Source organism: Nomascus leucogenys, chromosome X, assembly GCF_006542625.1.
Source record: "Nomascus leucogenys isolate Asia chromosome X, Asia_NLE_v1, whole genome shotgun sequence".
Lineage (NCBI taxonomy): Eukaryota > Metazoa > Chordata > Mammalia > Primates > Hylobatidae > Nomascus > Nomascus leucogenys.
The window spans coordinates 6,252,942-6,273,258 of record NC_044406.1 but is presented as its reverse complement, the minus strand read 5'-3'; the positions used below and the strand labels follow the sequence as shown (position 1 = coordinate 6,273,258).

General features: G+C 37.9%; 1 protein-coding gene across 1 annotated transcript in view; it reads right to left on the bottom strand.

Annotated features, from left to right (window-relative positions):
* LOC100602816 (testis-specific basic protein Y 1-like) overlaps window positions 1–20,317 on the bottom strand; it is a 102,685-nt gene that overhangs the window by 12,212 nt on the left and 70,156 nt on the right. Inside the window, exon 2 of the mRNA XM_030806985.1 lies at window positions 12,713–12,860. The gene's annotated coding sequence lies outside the window, so the exon portion shown is untranslated. The remainder of the gene's footprint in view (window positions 1–12,712; window positions 12,861–20,317) is intronic.

The following is a 20,317-nucleotide window of genomic DNA, read 5'->3' as shown; positions in this document are numbered from 1 at the left end:
GGCCCCCTTCCTGTACAACATGCAGGATTTTCTGGTAATTTTTGGTCGAATTCCATCATCAAATCTTAGCAGTTCTGAGGTTACTGCCTTGTCGGGGGTAACAACCAAACCAACAAAATCAAGGTTTTACAACATTTTTATTTTGACCAAGCCCGCTCCTGCCTACGTTTAAAGAAGTAGATAAATTCTGAACAAGAGAAGAAAGAGAATGAGAAGAAGGAGCGGAAAGAGAATAAAGAGAAGCAGAAGGAAGAGGCGGAACTAAGTAGAAATCTGGGAGGGTTTTGTTAGCTTCAGGTTGCATCACAGGGATAGATGCTAAATCACTCAGCGCACTTAAGAGATTGTCTTGAGTGTTTATAACAGGGTAGAAAGTTCTTGTCCAGGAGGAGATCCAAAGTCTCACAAGGCATAAGACCTGCTACCAGAGGTTTTGTCTAATCTAATCTTTCTTCGAAGGGACTACTCTGATTTATTTGTATGTTTTAATAACTTCAAAAAAAGTAATAAACATTTCTTTTTCATTTTATGCCTCGCCCCTACTTTTTTCATTCTCTTTCTCTCTTTCTTTCTTCTTTCTTTCTTTTTTTCTTTCTTTCTTTCTCTCTCTCTTTCTTTCTTTCTTTTTTATTTTTTTGAGACAGAGTATTGCTCTGTTGCCAAGGCTAGAGTTCAGTGGCACGATCATAGCTCACTGCAGCCTTGGACTCCTGGGCTCAACTTATCCTTCTACTTCAGCCTCCTGAGTATGTGGGCCCACAGGCGTGCATCACCATGCCTGATTAACTTTCTAAGATTTTTGGAGAGATGGGTTCTCCCTATGTGGCCCAGGCTCATCTCAAACTCCTGGGCTCAAGCAATTTGCCCTCCTCAGCCTCCCAAAGTGCTGGGATTACAGGCATGAGCCACCATGCCCAGCCTTCTTCCCTCTTTTGCACACTATGAACCATTTATTAATCCATCCATCCATTCATCCATCCATCCATCAATCCATCCATCCATCCCATCATTCTATATATTCACTTAACCTCATTCATTTGTTTAATAAATATTAATCGAGTACTTTTTCAGGCCAGATACTGTGCCATGTTGCAGAAGCATACCCAGTCCTTACTTACTGTCTAGCAGGAGAGAAAGGCATCACATTCAGAGGTTCCAATAAACCCAGAGGTATGCACATAGAACCCGAATAACACTTTATAACATCTACTCCCCTGTTCACTTCACCTCTGCACACAAAACAAAGTTCTCAGTAACAATACATTGCCCTTTCATCCAGCATTGCTCTCTCTCACTAAGAAAGTTGTCACAATAGTAAAGTGAAGTCGTGGGCACAGGAAAGGAAACAGATAATTCATTTATTGTCCATCATAAGTAGAGCCTGGCAAAGTGGTCTCCTTGCTGAACAGGCTTTAAAGGCAACATCGACCCCCATTTTCACCTAAAACCATGTGAAAAGCTGCAGTCCTACCCTGACCCCTGAACCAACTCTGGCAGGGTCCAAACTAATATCCCAATGTCTAGGACACCCTTGGGGGCTCAAGCCTCATGTCCACAGCAGCCTTGAATCTGCAACTTTGCATTTAGCGATTGACTTGGTTTGCCCACAGACATCCTGATGTCCATACCAAAAATATTAAGCTGATGGTTTGTATGCTTTATTTACAAACCACCCTGTGTTCCTTCAGCCAAGGCACACTGACCTCCTGGCAGTCCCATCCACCAGAAAACACCCTCAGTTTTGTGTTTTCCCTGTTCCTTCTGCAGTACGTATATATAGTCCATAAACTGACATTGGAATTCCTAGTCTACTTTGCATGTAAATTCTTGAACATCCAAAGTGGCTTTTTCATTTTTTATGCAATGAATCAGTAATAAAAGCCAACTTCATTAATTCATTCACTGTATTCCTCCGGAGGGAAATGCAAGTAATAAAAATCATGTTAGGACAAGCATATTATGTGTACTTCTCTGCTCTGAGGTACCATGCTTTTATTTGATTTATGATGAGTCTCAGACTATACAAATAGATAAGTAGTTCATAGGAATTAATTCTCTTGTAGGTAAAATATTATTTTATCAAGTTTTATTGGATTTTAAACATTGTGCAGTTAACCAAAGGTGTATTAGACTTTCCCAAGTGGATGTTTTCTGTTTAATAAGTGAATTAAAGTTCAAAATATTAGATAACTTTAAAATACTTTTGAGTGCAAAAGTATTGAGTGCAAAATTTTATTGATTTAAATGGCAAGTTTTTAAATGACTTATTAAGTAGAAGGTCTTGCTCATTGAAATACCACCATCTAGCCATAAAAATTCTAGTTTTAAATGTTAAAAGAGGTGGACTCTAGTATAAATTAATTTAATCCTTTAGAGTCCATACAAATATTGGAAATAGCCTCCTGGTGGAACACAAATCTTTTAAAAAAATCACACACACAGATATATATTTGTACTATATGTACGATTGTATGTACCGCATATATGTGTGTACACATACTACTGAAAAAATCATATGTATGTATATATATTTGTACTATATATATGACTTTTAGTTATATATGTATACACACATGTTTGCATGCACACATAAATACATGTACATATGTAAACACAGATACGCCCACACCTACATATGGAAGCATTTAAACCATTGAACCTTGTACTATATACAGAATGCTATGTCACATTATTCATTTATTTTTGAGACAGAGGCTGGCTCTGTCACCCAGTCTGGAGTGCATTGGTGTGATCTTGGTTCAGTGCCACCTCTGCCTCCCAGGCTCAAGCGATTCTCTTGCCTCAGCCTCCCAAGTAGCTGGGCTTACAGGCACATGCTACCATGCCAGGCTAAATTTTGTATATTTGCTAGAGATGAGGATTTTGCCATGTTGCCCAGGCTGGTCTCAAACTCCTCGACTCCAGTGATCTGCCCACCTTGGCCTCCCAGAATGCTGAGATTACAGGTGTGAGCCACCACGCCTGGCCCTATGTCACATATATTTAAATATAATTTTATACAAATTGACAAATATTCAATATAAGCATATTAAATATGTTAATCCTCAAAATAGGTATTAGAATGAATTAATGAAAATATGGCCAGATTCCTTACCCTGGGGCAAAGAACAAATGTTCTAATGAGAGGAGATAGGTCAACAGGGGGAGTTGTAACAATGCCTGGTCATGCACATCTAACAGTATACGATTAAGAACCATGGATTATCTTTGGCTTGGTATTTTCAACACAAGTCTTGAGTAGGAAAACAAATTGGGAAATGGTGTGCTATATTTTCTTCCCTAGATTTTCAAAATAAAGCTCTTTATTCACATGCACTTTTTTTGCATTATGTTTCCATGGGTTAAAAAAAAATGTTTTCATTGAACACTACTTGAGATATGATTAGGCAAAAAATTGTCTAGCAGTTTTTAGATAATCAGGAATAAAAAATAAACTCTTGAAACAAGTATTTGGATTCTTGTTCATTTTAAGCCTGCTGCCATTGATAAGCCACCATCTCAATTATGAAATGCATTTTTGGAACTCAGCAATACTATCGTAATATTAGAACATGTTATTAGACAGTACGTGGAAGGGTGGTGGATCATTAAAAAAAGCCAAATTAAAGTCTTTCTTGATTGACGCATACAAGGAGCACATGAAATACTCTTAATTTAAAAAGAAAGGAATTTAGAATAAAATAATCGAATAATGCTTCTAGAGTTAACCTGAACTTGTGGCAAAAGCAAGGTTTGGATTTGCATTTCTATTCTCCTGCCTCAACCAATTATTTCTTCCTATAGGATGTAGAAAGCAATACTGTCCCTAACCTGTCATGGGGAAGATTTCAGCAATTTTAATTGAGATAGTATTTTTAAAGGTGTTGATACACAGTAGAAACTCAGTCACTTTCTATTCTTTTCTTGCATGAAAACTGTGAATATCAACATTAGGTTTAGTATGCGTATGATCTTCAAAGCCTCATTGGAGAGGGGCAGTAGGGTTGTGCATATATATACTATCACTTTGATCTTCTTCTCCAAGGTGCAAACTGAATCTGTGAGATTTTAAGAGATTTTTCTTGCATCGTCAGTGCTCCAACTTGGCCAGAACTCCTGGCCCAAAATCTAATACTCGCATCTCAGTGTTCTCCAGGAAAGACTAGAGCTTGGTAGTCCAGGCAGCCTAAGAAGTTCCTGTATAAAGTTAAGAAGTCCCCCATGGCTCATTATCACAAAGATAAGATCCTGCCTGTTGTACTCAGAATCAAATATATCCTCATTCTTATGTCAGCACTTTTAAAATTGCAACCGACAGCCAATGGTATTCAAACTTTAAGATACCAAATAATCAGCCCAAGTGCTTGTTAATAATAAGATTGCCAGAAGTAGTCACTGGAAGCTTCCCTTTAAATAAGGTTGCCAGGTGATGCTGATGCCTATATCCTAAAGGCATCATCTTGAAAACCACAGAGAGGTAGCTGTCTGTGGAGGATATCTGCCAACACCCAGAAGTACTTTTGGTTTAAAATTGATGTCTCTCACCATTTGGATTCAACTAAGTCTTCTTTCTCTATTAAACAATTCTTTTGGTTAAAAAAGAGACCTATATATTGGTTAAAGAAAAATGATTTATGCCTACATATTTAGAGGCAGAGATTATATAGAAATATGCCATCAGTATAGAATATGTCCATTACTTGCATTAATTTCTATAAATAACATTATTCCAGGTTTGCTTCCCTAATCACCTTATACAAAGTTGCCCACATTCTCTTTTTACTCTCTTTCAATCTGAAATACATAACTTTTTCTTCGTAGTGTTTAACCCCATTTAAAGAAATAATCTTTTGAAATATAGTTTTGCTTGATAATTCTCTGCCCCTCACTGCAATCGAATGTAAGTTATATAGTATTTATCGACTTTAGAGCAGTCTTTCAAAAAATCAGAAACGTTCAATGAATATTGAATAAATTTGAGGAAGGAAGGGGGGAGGGAAGGAAAGAAAGAAAGAAGAAAGAAAGAAAGAAAAGAAAAAAGAAAGAGAAGGAAAAGAAAGAAAGAAAGAACGAAAGAAAGAGAGAAAGAAAGAACGAAAGAGAAAGAAAGAGAGAAAGGAAAGAAAGAAAGAAATAGAAAGAAAGAAAGAAAAGAAAGAAAGAAAGAAAGAAAGAAAGAAAGAAAGAAAAGAAAGAAAGAAAGAAAGAAAGAAAGAAAGAAAGAAAGAAAGAAAGAAAGAAAGAAAGAAAGAAAGAAAAAGAGCTGAGTTGTATGGCCACTATGCTTAACTTTATGAGAAATTTCCAGGACTTTTCCCAAGTTAGACTCCCACAAGTGGTGAGTAAGCATTCATATTTTTGACAACACTTGAAATTGTCAGAATTTTCCACTTAAACCAGACTAGTGGATATAGAGTGGAGCTGCATTGTGATATAACTGACATTTACCTGGTAACTAATGATGTTGAGCAACATTCCGTGTCATTATTGGCCATTTACATTTCTTCTTATGTAATGTGTCTTTTGCTATCTTTAATTGGCTTTTTTGATCTGTATTATTGAGTTATCAGAGCTCTTTATATATATTGAATTCCATTACATTATTAGATTAGTATTGCTAATGTTTTCATCCATTCTGTATCTGACATTTTTTTGTGTATTGGTGTATTCCAGAGAAAAGTTTTTAACATGGATGAAGTCTAGTTTATCAGTTCTTTACTTTTATAGTTTATAGTTTTATGTCCTATCCCTATGGTTGCTGATTTTTCTCTTATGATTTATTCCAGAAATGTTACTGTGTTAGCTTTTGTGTATAAGCCAATGAATTTATTTTGTGTTAATGTATTTGTAGTGAGATAAGGGTTGAGTTCCCAATAAACACACACAAAACAAACATGTCCTTTAAAAATACTACAAGAAATAACTCTACTTTGCTCATAAATTTTCTAAGCTTTATGTTCTTGTGCTGTGTGAGTATATAACTTCCACTTAAATACATGTGTATATGTGATAAATAAATTTGAAATGCATGAGTTCATCCTTTCAAGGAACAGTTCAAATGCTGTCCTCTTCATGTGGGTCCCTTTTATATTGATGCAACCCTTCCCTGCCTGTCCACGTAGCATCCACACATGGCAGTGCCTCTCCATTTCTCCTGTCCAACATCCAGATCACTCCCAAACCCTGCCAGTTGACCAAGCTCAACCACTTCTCACCAATTCTACAACCTTTGTCTTCCACCTGGACTACTGGGATGCAGTCAATTCTGCTTATTGGAGGTAGTTGTGCTCTAAGAGGTCATCACAAACACTGAATATGGAACCATTTCTTCTTGGAAAATTCAGGGTTAGGTTCCCGTGAGCTCCAGTTTCATTTTCCTCAACCAACCCATATATAACTTTGTTTTGGGTGTGTTTTCGTACAAACATACTTTACTGGATGTATATTGTTGATTCACTAACATTGAACTGACACCCAACTGCACTGTCATGCATGCATAAATGAGGCATATCTAAGACATGTATTTTGTCTGTGGAACACCAGGCAGCACTTCAGCACTGCATTTTTGGGCCATTGTAAACAGCAAAAGCTCCAACAAAAAGCACAAAAATACAAACAACATAGTCCTAGATAGACCACGAAAAGAATAGTTATTTACAGTATGAGAACTGAAACAAGAAGGCAGAGTGCCTCCTTATTCAACCTCAGCTGGGAATGTACTAGAATATTTCACCACTCTGCACAAGTCCACAAAAGCACAGGGAGTATTCATTTGGGGGTTACAAATAAACTGTAGCAACTAGATAGATTTACAAATACAGAATCTGCAGATAATGAAGATCAACTGCAGTGTTCTAACTGGGTCTCCCTGTTCCGATTCTCACCCAGGCACCACTCAGCAGTCAAAGTGATTTATACTCAATCCACATGAATGATTACTAGACTCTTCTGCTTGACACCTTCCAGTAGCTTCCCCTAGCAATCAGGGTAATAAAATTGAAGGCCCTTTTACTACATCTGAATAAATGGTTTCAGACTCTGGCACACATGTGTCCCACAAAGACTCACTTGAGATATTTCTCCAAAAGATCTCCCTCTCATTATTTCCCCCTTGTTGGTTACGTTCTGACTTTCTGTTTCTCCAAGTCCCTCAAATGTCTTTGCATTTGCTCTTTCCCCATTCTCTCCTCATATATTGCCATGGCCAACCACCTTTCTCCATAAGATCTCAGCTTAAATGCCATCTTATTGAAGAAAAATTTGATGATAGTCTATTATCAGGGAAGAAATATACTTTTTCTCATCCTCCATAAGCTTAGTTGGGATGAACTCCTATAACAAAAGGCAAGTCAACAGAAGGAAAAAGGAAGCTGATTCGCCTGTGCTGTTCACATCATACAGGAGAAATCTCAGTGAAAGGTAGCTCAAGGCAGTGGATTAGAACTCTGGCTTACAGGATATATTCCACCAAGAACAATGCATGTGTAGAGAAATGGTAAGACAAAGGAAAGTGGTTTTAGCTTCCAAGGGACAGAAATGGTGGGAAGGTAAATATATTGTAAGAAACTTAATGGAGTAGGTTTTGTTTGCAGATCTCTCTGATGCCATCTCTGGGCTGAGAAGAGTTTAGAGTCATCTCCAGTAAAGGAGAATCTATATTTTGCCTTTAGGCAGAAAAGCAGGAGGACAGGGCCAGCATTTCCTTCATTTTCTGCTTTCTAATTACTTTTGGCTCATAAATAATTTCTACGTTAAAGAGGCATCTTTTGTGGGACAGATCCTGGTTTCCCTCACTATCTATGGTCACAATTCCTCTCAATTCTGTGCCCTGGCTGTGTTCTGCACTTTTCTTGATCTGAAAGGGTCTTGTGTGTTTGCTTGTCTACTGGTTATTGATGTGCACAGGGATATAGAATTCCTGACAGCAGGATCCTTGTCTACTTTCATCCTTGCTGCATTTATAGCATGAAGAGCAATGTTCCTGGGACTCAGTGGCGTGCCTTACACATGCATTGAATGAATACTGCAGAGTACTCCTGTGTACTATTTTTATGGTACTAATTTATGTATTTGTCCCCATTTTCTCCCATTATAATGTAAGCTCCTGAATAGCAGCAGTGACTTAGGCTCTGGCTTCACAAGAAGATATTTTTTTACCAAATCTCCCCTCCTTACTGTGTAATGTGGGGACGGCAGGATATGGGTAGCAATGAAGCCACACACTTGAATACCTTTGGTATGTTATAAGCTAAAAATACGTTTATCAAATAAATGGTTTCAGATTCTGGCACACGTGTTTTAGTTGTGTTTTGCTTCATAACAAGTGATACTTAGTGGCTGAAATCAACAGCAGTCTTTTTTGTCCCCTACAAATCTGCAATTTGGGCAGGTCTCCGTGGGCACAGCTTGTCTCTGTTCCATGCGACAGCTGGCTTGCTGGAAGGATAGCTGGGGGCTCCATCATCGCGAGTCTGACGACTCACATGTCTGGGGATTTTGTTGCCTATCCCTGAGACTTCAGCTGGGGCTGCTGGCAGGGGACCTGATGTGGGACCTATCTATATGGCTGCTTGGCTTCTCCAAAGCATGGTGCCTGCATCCCTAGGGGAGAATGCCACAAACACTGGGAAGAAGCCATATTGAGTACCTCGTGTTGGGAGACTTTCAGCATCGCTTCCTTCTTAGACACATTGTAGGTACACCCAGAATCCAGGGAAGGAAGCACTAACCCTACCTACTCATGGGAGGGCCATCAAAGACAGTACACCTCCATGTGTAGCAAGACAGTTCGTGTCCATCTATCACATTCGAATGGATCGAATCTGGGGCAAAATGGTGTTACATGAATGCCTTTATTCTTTCATTTGCTCCTCCATAGTACGCATGTGAGCATGTGTATGCATGTATGTGTGTGCATATGTGCGTGTGTTTCACTCATGGAAGCAGCAGGGAGCAGACAAAATAATTTTTTTTAAAAAATTGAATTCCCTTGGACCAATGAGTTTTTTAGAGCAAAGTAGAGGAGTAAAATGTAATTAATTGCAGAATCGAATCTCAAAATAGAGCCCCAATAAGTAACAAAATTTTCCCCAAGTCAGTTTTCTAGAAAAGTATACCAAAACATTGGTCATTGTAAGCAGTTCCCAGTGACTATTTTTGATATTCAAATCTGTAATTACAAGCCAAATACTGCCAGTTCCAGGAACTCCCTTGCCCTTTTGCTATTATGTCCGCAGTGGAACAGAATGCCAATGGGATTGCATCCTTTTGCTCCCATCTCAATAGGAGACATTGATCTATTTTAATAAACTTTTTTTTTGTTTGTGTGTGTGTAGCTCATAATACTCACCCTTTGATGTCTATTTTTTCCCCATTGCAAATTGCCTTAGGCATTCTTTCAATGAATACTTCTGAGCTACTCTGTGTCAGGAACTGTATCAGGGTTTGGAGATACTGAGATATTAGCCATGGTATCTACCCTTAGCTGCTTCCCAGTGCAGTAGATAAGACAGACAACTGACTCCAAATCTTATAGTCCATTTTGAAAGGAAGATAACATTTTGTAAAACTCCCAAGGAGTTTAACTAACTTAATAATGTCAGTTCCTTCATGGGATCTGCATACATGCTATGAAACCTCAGAAGCTCACTCAAACTTAAAATAGCCCAGTCAATGTGAAACTTTTAAGGCAGATTATTCACTCTCAAAGTGGAATCGTTACAATTCATATGTGGATATATAAATAGGTATTCATAGTGCATATATAAATGCCAATGTAGAATAATCAAAACTCAACAAATATACATTGATATACATTTATGTATATATGAAAAAACACGTGAAGAAATTGGTGGAATTGGCCAATGTCTATTCTCCTAACACTCTCTTCTTGTTAGAGAAGAATGTATTACACCTGCAGGTGAATGTTTCCATGAAAATTTAGGTGGATGGATATTTGGCTAAAGTTTAGCAGCTCTTATGCTGTTATGCTTTGATAAACCACCACCAAAGTTCTAAATGAGCAGCCACCTTACTCACTAATTGAATATTTTAACTTTTTTTCCTCTAGAACTAGTGTTTCGTTATATTTCCCATTTTCTGCCTTGCTTTTCATGCATTTAAAGTGCTGGAGCAGCTGTTTATTTGGAAAGGTTCCATTATGGCCATAATAATCTCCAACTAATTGCACATCAAATATTTATTTCTTGCACATTAAATTAATGAAGCAGTTTCAACAAGAGAAAAATTGGATCAGGATGGCAAACAGTGCCTATAAATTCATGAAAGATTCCCAGTTCTTTTTTGGCAGGATTCCTTTAATACAGATTAACAGTTTTTAAATGGAATATTTTTCTACTATCTAGTTGTGACTTTGAACATATCCAAGCTTTACTGTGTAAAGCGTTTTTCTCGATTTGCTCTGGATATATCGTATCATAATTTTCAGAAATAAAAGCTAAATCAAACTATCAATTTTTAAATAAATTATTTGCATCTTTTTTTGCCTTAGATTTTATATAAGTTTTTCCTAATTCCACTTTTTTTTTTTTTTTTTTGAGACACAGTCTCGCTCTGTTGCCCAGGCATGAGTGCAATGGCATGATCTCGGCTCACTGCAAACTCCGCCTCCTGGGTTCAAGGGATTCTCATGCCTCAGCCTCCTGAGTAGCTAGAACTACAGGCACATGGCACCACACCTGGCTAATTTTTGTATTTTTAGTAGAGATGTGGTTTCGCCACATTGGTCAGGCTGCCCCCGGACTCCTGGCCTCAAGTGATCCTCCCACCTTGGCCTTCCTAAGTGCTGGGATTACAGGCATGAGCCACCATGCCTGGCATAATTCTATGTTTTATACTATAATTTTTTCAGTGGGTGGACTTTAATTTATTTTCTATTTTATTTTAGTTTTTATTTTTTAACAGCTTTATTGAAGTATAATTGACATACACATAATTTCACATATTTAACCTGTCTGATCTGATGAATTTGGACATTTGCAAATAACTGTGATACAATCACCACAATCAAGGTAATAAACTGATATGGTTTGGCTGTGTCCCCACCCAAATCTGATCTTGAATTGTAGCTCCCATAATTCCGACGTGTGGTGGGAGGGACCTGGTGAGAGATAATTGAATCATGGGGGAGGTTTCCCCAAATTGTTCTCGTGGTAGTGAATAAGTCTCATGAGTCTGATGGTTTTGTAAGGGGAAACCCCTTTCCCTTGGTTCTCATTCTCACTTGCCTGCCACCATGTAAGACATGCCTTTCACCTTCCACCGTGATTATGAGGCCTCTCCAGCCACGTGGAACTGAGTCCATTAAATCTCCTTTTCTTTATAAATTACCCAGTCTCAGGTATGCCTTTTTCAGCAGCATGAAAACGGACTAATACATAGACAAATTGAACATATTCCAAAGTTTCCTTGTGTTGATTGATAGATTAATTAATTTTGTGGTAAGAGCACTTAACATGAGATCTCCCCTCTAAACGAATTTTGAAGTGTAGAATACCACATTGTTAACTATAGGCATCATCGATGTGCAGATCTCTAGACCTTATTATCTAGCATAACTGAAACTTTATACCCATTGAACATGTTTCCCACTCCAGCTCCTAACAACCCCTAAGTAGCTTCCATGAGTGTGACTATTTTAGATGCCTCATTTAAGTGGAATCATGAATTATTTGTCCTTCTGTGACAGGCTTATTTCACTCCCAAAGCAGATATACAAATGGCCAACCGGTATATTAAAATATGCTCCACATCACTAATCCTTAGGCAAATGCAAATCAAACTATAATGAGATATCACCTCACACTTGTTAGGCTGGCTATTATAAAAAAATGATAGCAAGTGTTGGTGAGGATATGAAAAAACTGAAACCCTTGTGCACTGTTGGTGGGAATGTAAGATGGTGCGGCCATTATGGAAAACCACATGGAGGTTTCAAAAAATCAAAAATAGAACTAACATATGATCTAGGAATCCCACTTCTGAGTATATATCTAAAATAATTGAAACCAGGATCTTGAAGAGCTATCTGCAGTCCCATCTTCATAGCAGCATTATTCATAATAGCCACAATGTAAAAACAGCCCAAGTGTCCGAGGGATAAAGGGATTTAAAAAATGTGATCTATATACCCAGTGGAATATTATTCAACTATGAAAATCCTGCCACTTGTGACAATATGGATGAACCTGGAGGACATTATGCTAAGTCCATGAGTGAGCTTTTAAAGCTTTGCTAATTAAAAGTAGCAGTTGGCTAAGGATTTATTCTGAACGTTTATTCTGAAAACTAATTTGTACTTTCAACTTATATTTTTTCTGTTGATATGGTCTCTGAAAGATCTCTGATACTATTTTCTCTTAGTCCTATTGCTGGTGTGTGTAAAATAACTAATTGTTTTAGGAAACAGTTTCAGAAAAGAATTTCTCTAGGCAGTTGGTTTGTCAATGTTAAGGATAATGTCTATGGATTTCTTTCATTGGAATAAATTATGTTACAATTTTACAACAGGGAAAACTTGCACAGTTGTCACCAACGATTATTGAATACTTACAATTCTTGGTAAAGAATACAGTTCCCACACAAGGCTAATGGTCGACCATTGAGTTGGTATGAGCCAATAATTATCCTTTTTTGTATAACCCTTTTGAGTAGGGTTTTGGCTTCAGTTACTTATGAATGCAACATAACTTACATTTGTTTGCAGAAAAGTCTTTTTGAGGTAGTTGTGATCTCCCTGTGTTGTTTCCTTAAAACAGCAAGTTACCAGTAACTTGTCCTCTAGGTGAGTCAGGATGGGTTTCTTTCTTCACTTCCACCCATTACGCTTTATTGCACATGGTCTTTAATAGAGGAAAATAAGATGCATCACATATATGCTCTGAAAAGCACTCAACACAGCAGTATTTATTTTCTATATATTTTACTCAAAATAATCTGATGTGTCTACATTTCTTTTAGAGACTCACAGATTCTGATTCTACCCCTTTCTCTTCAATGCATGGCTAGGACCAAGGGCAGGAGAGGCACAAGGGGCCATGCTAACCTGCAGAAGGGCTTTGTTTGGTCAGCCTAAACCTCATGTTTACTGTGTCCTCCACCTTCTCTTCTTCCTCCTCCTCTTTGGTTTTCTTCTCCTCTTCCTCATCCTCCTCCTCTTCCTTCTCCTCCTTCTCCTTCCCCTTCTCCTTTCCTTCTCTTTTCCCTTCTCCCTCTCCTCCTTACTCTTCCTCTTTCCTCCCTCCCCTCCTCCTCTTCCCTCCCTCCTACTCCTTCTCTACTCTTCCTTCCCCTCCTCCTCTTCCCTCCCTCCCTTCCTTTTCTCCTCCTCCTTCTTCTTCTTCTCCTCCTTTTCCTCCTCCTTCTTCCCCCTCCCCACCCTCCTTCTCTTCCTTCTTGCAGTGGGCAAGCACTCTCCAATTGCAGACATCCCTAGTTCCCTGCTGTTCACACTCAGCCTGAATCATGCCTATGTGATAGCTGCCTGTCTCCTGCAGGCATTTGAATTTTCATCTCTGACTTAAATGATCGTATGTGGCTCTTGTAAGATACAACTAAAAGGAGGAAGCAAAAATAATGTTGGTGATATGACAGCAACTGAGACGTGACACTGGGTACAACACTTATATGTATTTACTGAAGATATCATAGTGCAATACCACTGTTTTGTTATGTACTTACCGTTTTGTCATATGCCACTGTCTCTATTTTACACTATGTTTTGAAATTTGCATAAGTTATCTTTTTTTAAGTCTCACAATGGTGACATGAGTTATGTATTATAACCCAAACACGTAGAGAAAAAAACAGAATTAAACAGAATTAGTTATGTATTATAACCCAAACACATAGAGAAAAAAACATCATGTATCCAAGTTGACATGGAAATTTTGTAAGGAGTAGATTCAGGATTGTGGCATGCTTGAAAATAGGACCAGCACGTTTTTCCTCTCCAAAGCACAATACTGAATATAATTTTGACACTACCCAAAATGTATCAGTTGAAGAAAACAGTATAGGTATGCGGTCAAAGTTGAAAGATTATGAAGAAAATGGGGACAAATATAAATTTTCTTTCAAAATACCAACAGACTGGTTATAAGGTCTTTTGGTCAAACTTGAAAGGAATAAAATTAAATGAAGAATAGAAATATAGTGAAAATGAACATGCATGCACACATGGATAGACAGGCATTTTGATTTAGGGAAAAATAAATGTTTAGGGAATATGTCATTAATCTTATCATATACTCTCTACCTGGGGGAATCCATGCCTTTTCCCCAAATTTTTATCAGTATCTCAGGAGATACCAATAGTCAATCTCCATGCTTCCCAGTGATGACAACCAAAAATGTTTCCAAATATTACCAAATGTCTACTGGGAACACAATCGCCCCAGGTGTGCACCACTGCCCTAGCTCAATCCCATTTCATTGCAATGTCCCCTTGAAACTCTTCCATATTTCCTACCAGTGTATTAAGAGCTCTGCAACCAATCTTGATCTAATTGTCAAAATGAAAAACCCAGCAATTACTGTTTATTATTCCCTATGAGTAGTGACAGATTTGAACTTCTTTCTGCTCCTCTCACACCATTTCCAAGTCTTTGTAGAAGAAATCAGATATTATTGTTTAAATTCATGGTGCTTAATTTTGTATGCACCTTAGAATCATCCAAGGATTTGTTTAAAACTCCAAACACCAGGTGGCACCCCAGAAAATCAATTCAGAATCTCAGGGAGCGGGGGCACACAGGCATGACTGTCTTTGAAGTTCCTCAGATGATTCCAAAGCATAGAAACATTTGTAAACTGCTGGTCTGGATTTTGGCCAAATCTGCGGATGAGCCATGATATTGGAAATAGGATGCCTGTGTTGCATCCCTTACAAAATTTCCACATCATCTTGGGTATATGACTTCATCCAACTCTGTTTTTCTCTATGAGTTCGGGCTATAAGGCTTAACTCATGAGACTTAAATAGATGATGTGAATTTCAAAATATAGTGAATGGCATCTATAACAAAATGGTGGTTACTAAAATAACTATAATTTTTGGTATTATTCCTTTTCAATAATTATGTTGAGCTCATTCTTTCCATTACAATCAAGTTTTCAATAATTGTCTAGTAAGTTGATTAAATAAATAATTCAATCAGGGGATTTTAAGCAGGGTCATTATTTTAATCTATATGTTGGTAAACTGGAATATATATTCAAGTAATTTTTTTTTAAGAAAAGCTATTTGTGTGGTATATATCGTAAACCATAGCGTACCTTAGTGTCTCTCTCTCTTGCCATTATGCTTGAGGAAAATCTTTTTTGGGGTTGAATTCTTGGGCCCTGAATCCTAACCTGTCAACACTCTGTAGATGTTACTTGATCTTTCATTGTTTGGTATTACAGAGAAGTTGGAGCCAGCCCAGGAATACTTCCATCCCATGCCACATACTTTGTTTGCCAGGGTGATTATAGTTGATATTTCACTTTTATTTAAACTATGATGATACAACACATTTTGGTATGGTTATATTTTTATTAAATTTTCCTCAAACCAAAGTGAACCCAATTAATCTGCAACTCTGCTTTTTTTTTCTGTAGAAAAGTTTTCTTTTGTTACAACCTTGAATATTATTTCTGCTCCATTTGTTTGTAAATCATCTTTAAGAACACTAATTATAAGTTGATTCTTTTCTTTGTCATTTGTATTTTTAATTTCTTTTTAAATTTATTCTATTTGTCCTATTTTTCTGCATTCTGGGAATGTGCCCCATGTTTTACATGCCAGAAATTTTTAGTGTCAGTTACATTCTTTACAAATTCCAATGCAAATTTAAATTTGGTCATTGAACTTTCAATTTCTTTTAAAGTCGTGTCCATGTTCATTTTATCCTGTTCTCTTCTTATACTGCATGGTTGCCTTTGTATTTGCAATACTGGGAGAATAAAATAAATCTGAATATTCTGAAATCCAAATGTTTAAAATATTTAAAATCCAATTTTTAAAATAACCCCAAATGCTTAGAAGCCTTATTATGTACAGGAAGCTCTAGAACATTTTCTAAAATGACTCTTTAGGAAAAACAGCTCTTACCTTTTAAAAGTTTCTCTTTTTCAAAGTTAAGGTACAAACACATCTAGAGATTTCTGTATCTTACATGTACTTCTCTGAAAAGCAATCTCTTGCTGTGAACCATTTACACTTCTATAGATAACCCATACCAAATTAGAAAAAAAAATTGAAGGCCTATATTTGTCCCTGCCTCGAAATAGGTTTGTATCTCATACCAGATTAACCCATGCTGTGAGGAACAGAGACAGTGAAGCACTAAGTTAGGGACTGAATCTCACCTAACAAATTCTGAGAAAGGCAACATTTTTCTTCAAGTGCAAGTCTCCACTCCCATTTGTGAAGATTTTGTCTCTTTTCCTTCCTGTGATCTGTCTCTGTGGCATTCTTTCCTGTTATAAAATAAACTATTTTCCAACGAAAGTTAGGACCTCGTGACAGGGGCCACATGACTTTTAGACTTTTAGACAGGAAGTAGCTATAAGGAAGTGTGCTGTTGGACAAGCTGGTTAATGCTTAGCTTTGCTTCTGCTCAAAGCTTAGGCATTTGCTTAAAAACTAACCAATTCAGCTGCATTAATTTCATGATGATGGCTTCACAGGCACTGTTTTAAGTGCTCACACTGCATGAATTCTTTCCATCTGTATGACAATCATGTAATGTAGGTACTCATAATGTCTCCATCTACAGATGAAGGAATAGAAGTACAGGGAAGTTAAGTAATTTTTCAGATATACAGATGGGATGGTCAAAGCCAAGTCTGTTCATCAACTGTTCATAGTTGATTTTATAACAGGAAAGAATGGAAAAGACTCAGTGGAAAAGACTCTGTAAACTTATCCACATGAAGGGTTACATTTGGCATATTGATCAAACAGCAATTACTGATTGAATGCTTGCCATATGTAAGGAAAATACAGGTTCTGGGAGGTATTGAGCGACCTCTGCAAGCAGCTTACAGGGTTTGAGGTAGAAAATGATTAAGAATAAGGCTTGCCTGAGGAAAGATGGAGCCTCCTGGCTGAAGAACACGGCTTTGCAGTTCACTCCAGGTAATAGTAATGTGATTATCTAAGTGAGTATAAAGAGCACAAAACTTATATAGTGAAAGGAATGAATCACAGGGGACACAGACTAGAGGCAAGAACCCTGAGTCCCAGGAATAAGACTATTTCAGGGAAAAAGATAATTTCCATTTTGTGGTTGCCTTCTTGTACCTGTCATTGGGTTGGACACTTTACAAGCATTGTTTTGTTTCATTGTCTGAACATGTTTATGCAGATATAGGGATGGAGAAAGCATGTAGAGTCCATTCCAGACTTGGCTTTGACCATCCCAACCGTATATCTGAAAAATTACTTACCTTCCCTGTACCTCCACTTCTTCATCTGTAGATGGAGACATTATGAGCACCTACATCACGTGGTTGTCATACAGATGGAAAGAATTCATGCAGTGTGAGCACTTAACACAGTGCCTGTGAAGCCATCACCATTAAATTAATGCAACTGAATTGGTAGTTTTTAAGTAAAAGCCTAAGCTTTGAGCAGAAGCAAAGCTAAGCATTAACCAGCTTGCCCAACAGCCCACTTCCTTATAGCTGCTTACTGTCAAAAAGTCACGTGGCTCCTGTCACACGGTCCTAACTTTCCTTAATTGTTTCTATAGATAACATCTTAACATTAAGAAACTTCAAGTTCTCCACTGGAGATATTTTCCAGATTCTGCATTCCAATGGGTCCAGTGATGCCAGTCTGTCTTAAGATCCCCTCCAAGGAATTGATTCAATGAAAAAATGCAGTTTCTACATCTTTATGGTTTCATCCCTAATCACACCCTATAAACAACCCCCAGCTCCTCAGCCCTCTACCCACCAAAATTCCCTTAAAAACTCCAGTCCAAAACTCCTCAGAAAGGTGAGTTTGAGGTTCCCTCCCACCTCCTCATTTAATTGCCCTATGATGATTAAACTCTTTCTCTACTGCAACTCCTGCTGTTTTGATGCATTGGTGCATTTGGTGCCTGTTACCATGCAACAGGCAATCAAACCTTGTTGTTCTATAACACCTGGAAGTCAGAGAGGACCATGGATGTCTGTTGAATAAAGCTATTCCTCCTGCACAGATTAGGAAATTTCATCCTGATGGAGTCAAAGTTTGAAAATCAAACTCATAGAGGAACCACAAAACGTTCTGGATCCTGACTTAGGGGATGGAAATGGGAAAAAAAAGTTTACAAGAAAAGAAATAGCTAGACTTAGGGAACAGTCATCTGCAGTCACTCAAAGAGTCATCTGGCTAATATTCCTTTCAATAAGTACAATTTCTCTTCCACTGTCTCTTTCTTTTATGCTCCACTGGAAAACTCCTGGAAGAGCCTGACTTTCACTTTAATCACTGAAGAGGAAACAGGATAGTGAATTACATGTTGACTAAACAAAGTCCACATTACACCGCCTTTAACAGACCTCACAAGGTTGTTTAAATCTGGAAACCATAAGGTTTAGCGAGAATGATAAGGCTGACCACCTGTTTCCCACCTCTAACAAGAAACACGGTTTAATTTTGCTTCCTTTAAGAAAATTAGCATGCTTATACTGGTCACACTTAAGACACCATATGGGGCCACAGGTGCTAATGAAACCATCATGATGTCTCCTGGTCATTAGATGCACAAGAATAAAATCACCTTGTGACAAAGGGCTAGAAAACCAGACAATGAAAAGTGACACATTCTTTTCAAGTTCCTCTGCCACAGGTGTTTCAAATGCTCAAAGTAATATCTGATTCCTCTCACATTTTTATAAGATTTCGAACCAAAATAAGCAGCTAATGCACCAGCCTTTAAAAGATCTTATATAATCAGAACTGTTTGTTCTCCTTGTATCTCCCATGAAAGCATGGACATTATCAAGCCTTCCCTGACACACATGAACAAGATAAGTCAATGCCCCCCTCCCAGACTCAAGATAATCTGGAATCAGCACTGTGTTGCAAAGCATATAGCTATGGCACTGACTCTACATTTTACGCACAGAGGAGCTTGGAGACATACCATTGTTTTAAACTAGAAGTACTTTCTTTTCATGGTACTTCAAAGTCTCCCACTGACACTAGCACCAAAGTCTGAATGTCATGAATTGCCCATGTAGATAGACAATTATCGGTCTAGTGCAGGAAAACACTGAAGACCCTCATGCACAGAGACCTAGTTCATCCAAGCAGGGAGCCACCCTTGCTTCTCATATCTATACAGATTCACGCTTTCTGCTTTTTCTTCCCCATTCTACAGGTACAATTCCCTTGCAGGAAGATTTTCCACTGAAGAAAAGCTTTTGGGATGAAGGGGGCAAGAGGCTGATCACTGTCTATCTATATGGGCAATTCATGAAATTGAGACTTTGGTGCTAGTAGCAGTGGGAGGCTTTGAAGTACCACGGAAAGAAAGTACATCCTATGGTTTGAAACAGTGTTATGTCTCTGATCTCCTCTGTGCATAAAATTCAGAGTCGGTGCCATAGCTATATGCTTTGCAACAAAGTACTGATTCCAGATTATGTTGAGTTTGGGGTGGGATTGACCTACCTTGTTCATGTGTGTCAAGGAAGGCTTGATAATGTCCATGCCTTCATGGGAGATGCAAGGAGAACAAGAAGTTCTGGTTACATAAAGACCTTTTAAAGGCTAGACATTCTGCTTTGCTGTTTATGTGTATCCTCAGGTGAATCTCGATACCTTCCCTGTGAGCTAGATACCAATACATCCATTTTAGAAAGGAGAAAATTGTCAATGTTGACCAAGAATAAAACCAGGTCTGTCCAATATGGAAAATTACACGCTGGTCTTCCAAATGTCACTGGCCTCAGTAAGTGGGAAAGGAAAGGGATGAGAGGGTCTGAGGTATGGTCTAGCTCCCATTTTCTTTGCTCTTTTAGGATCGTAACATGCTGTGCTACAGGTGTGCATTGCTGTATAGAGTGGTGTATACCACTGGGCTAGTAGGAGTAAGAATAAACTTCTAATCTCATGTTAGGACCATGAGCTGCTAGAATGGGCACCTTTTGTTTCTTCTAGAAATGGGCATTGCTATGAATTTCAAATCAAAATAGAAACACTTTTAGGCAGTGCCATTCTTTATATAACTGTGAATAAGTAAAACACTGGTTAATATGTTTTCTGTTTTATGATGAATTCTTTTAACTACTAGGCTGGTGAAAAGGTAATTATGGG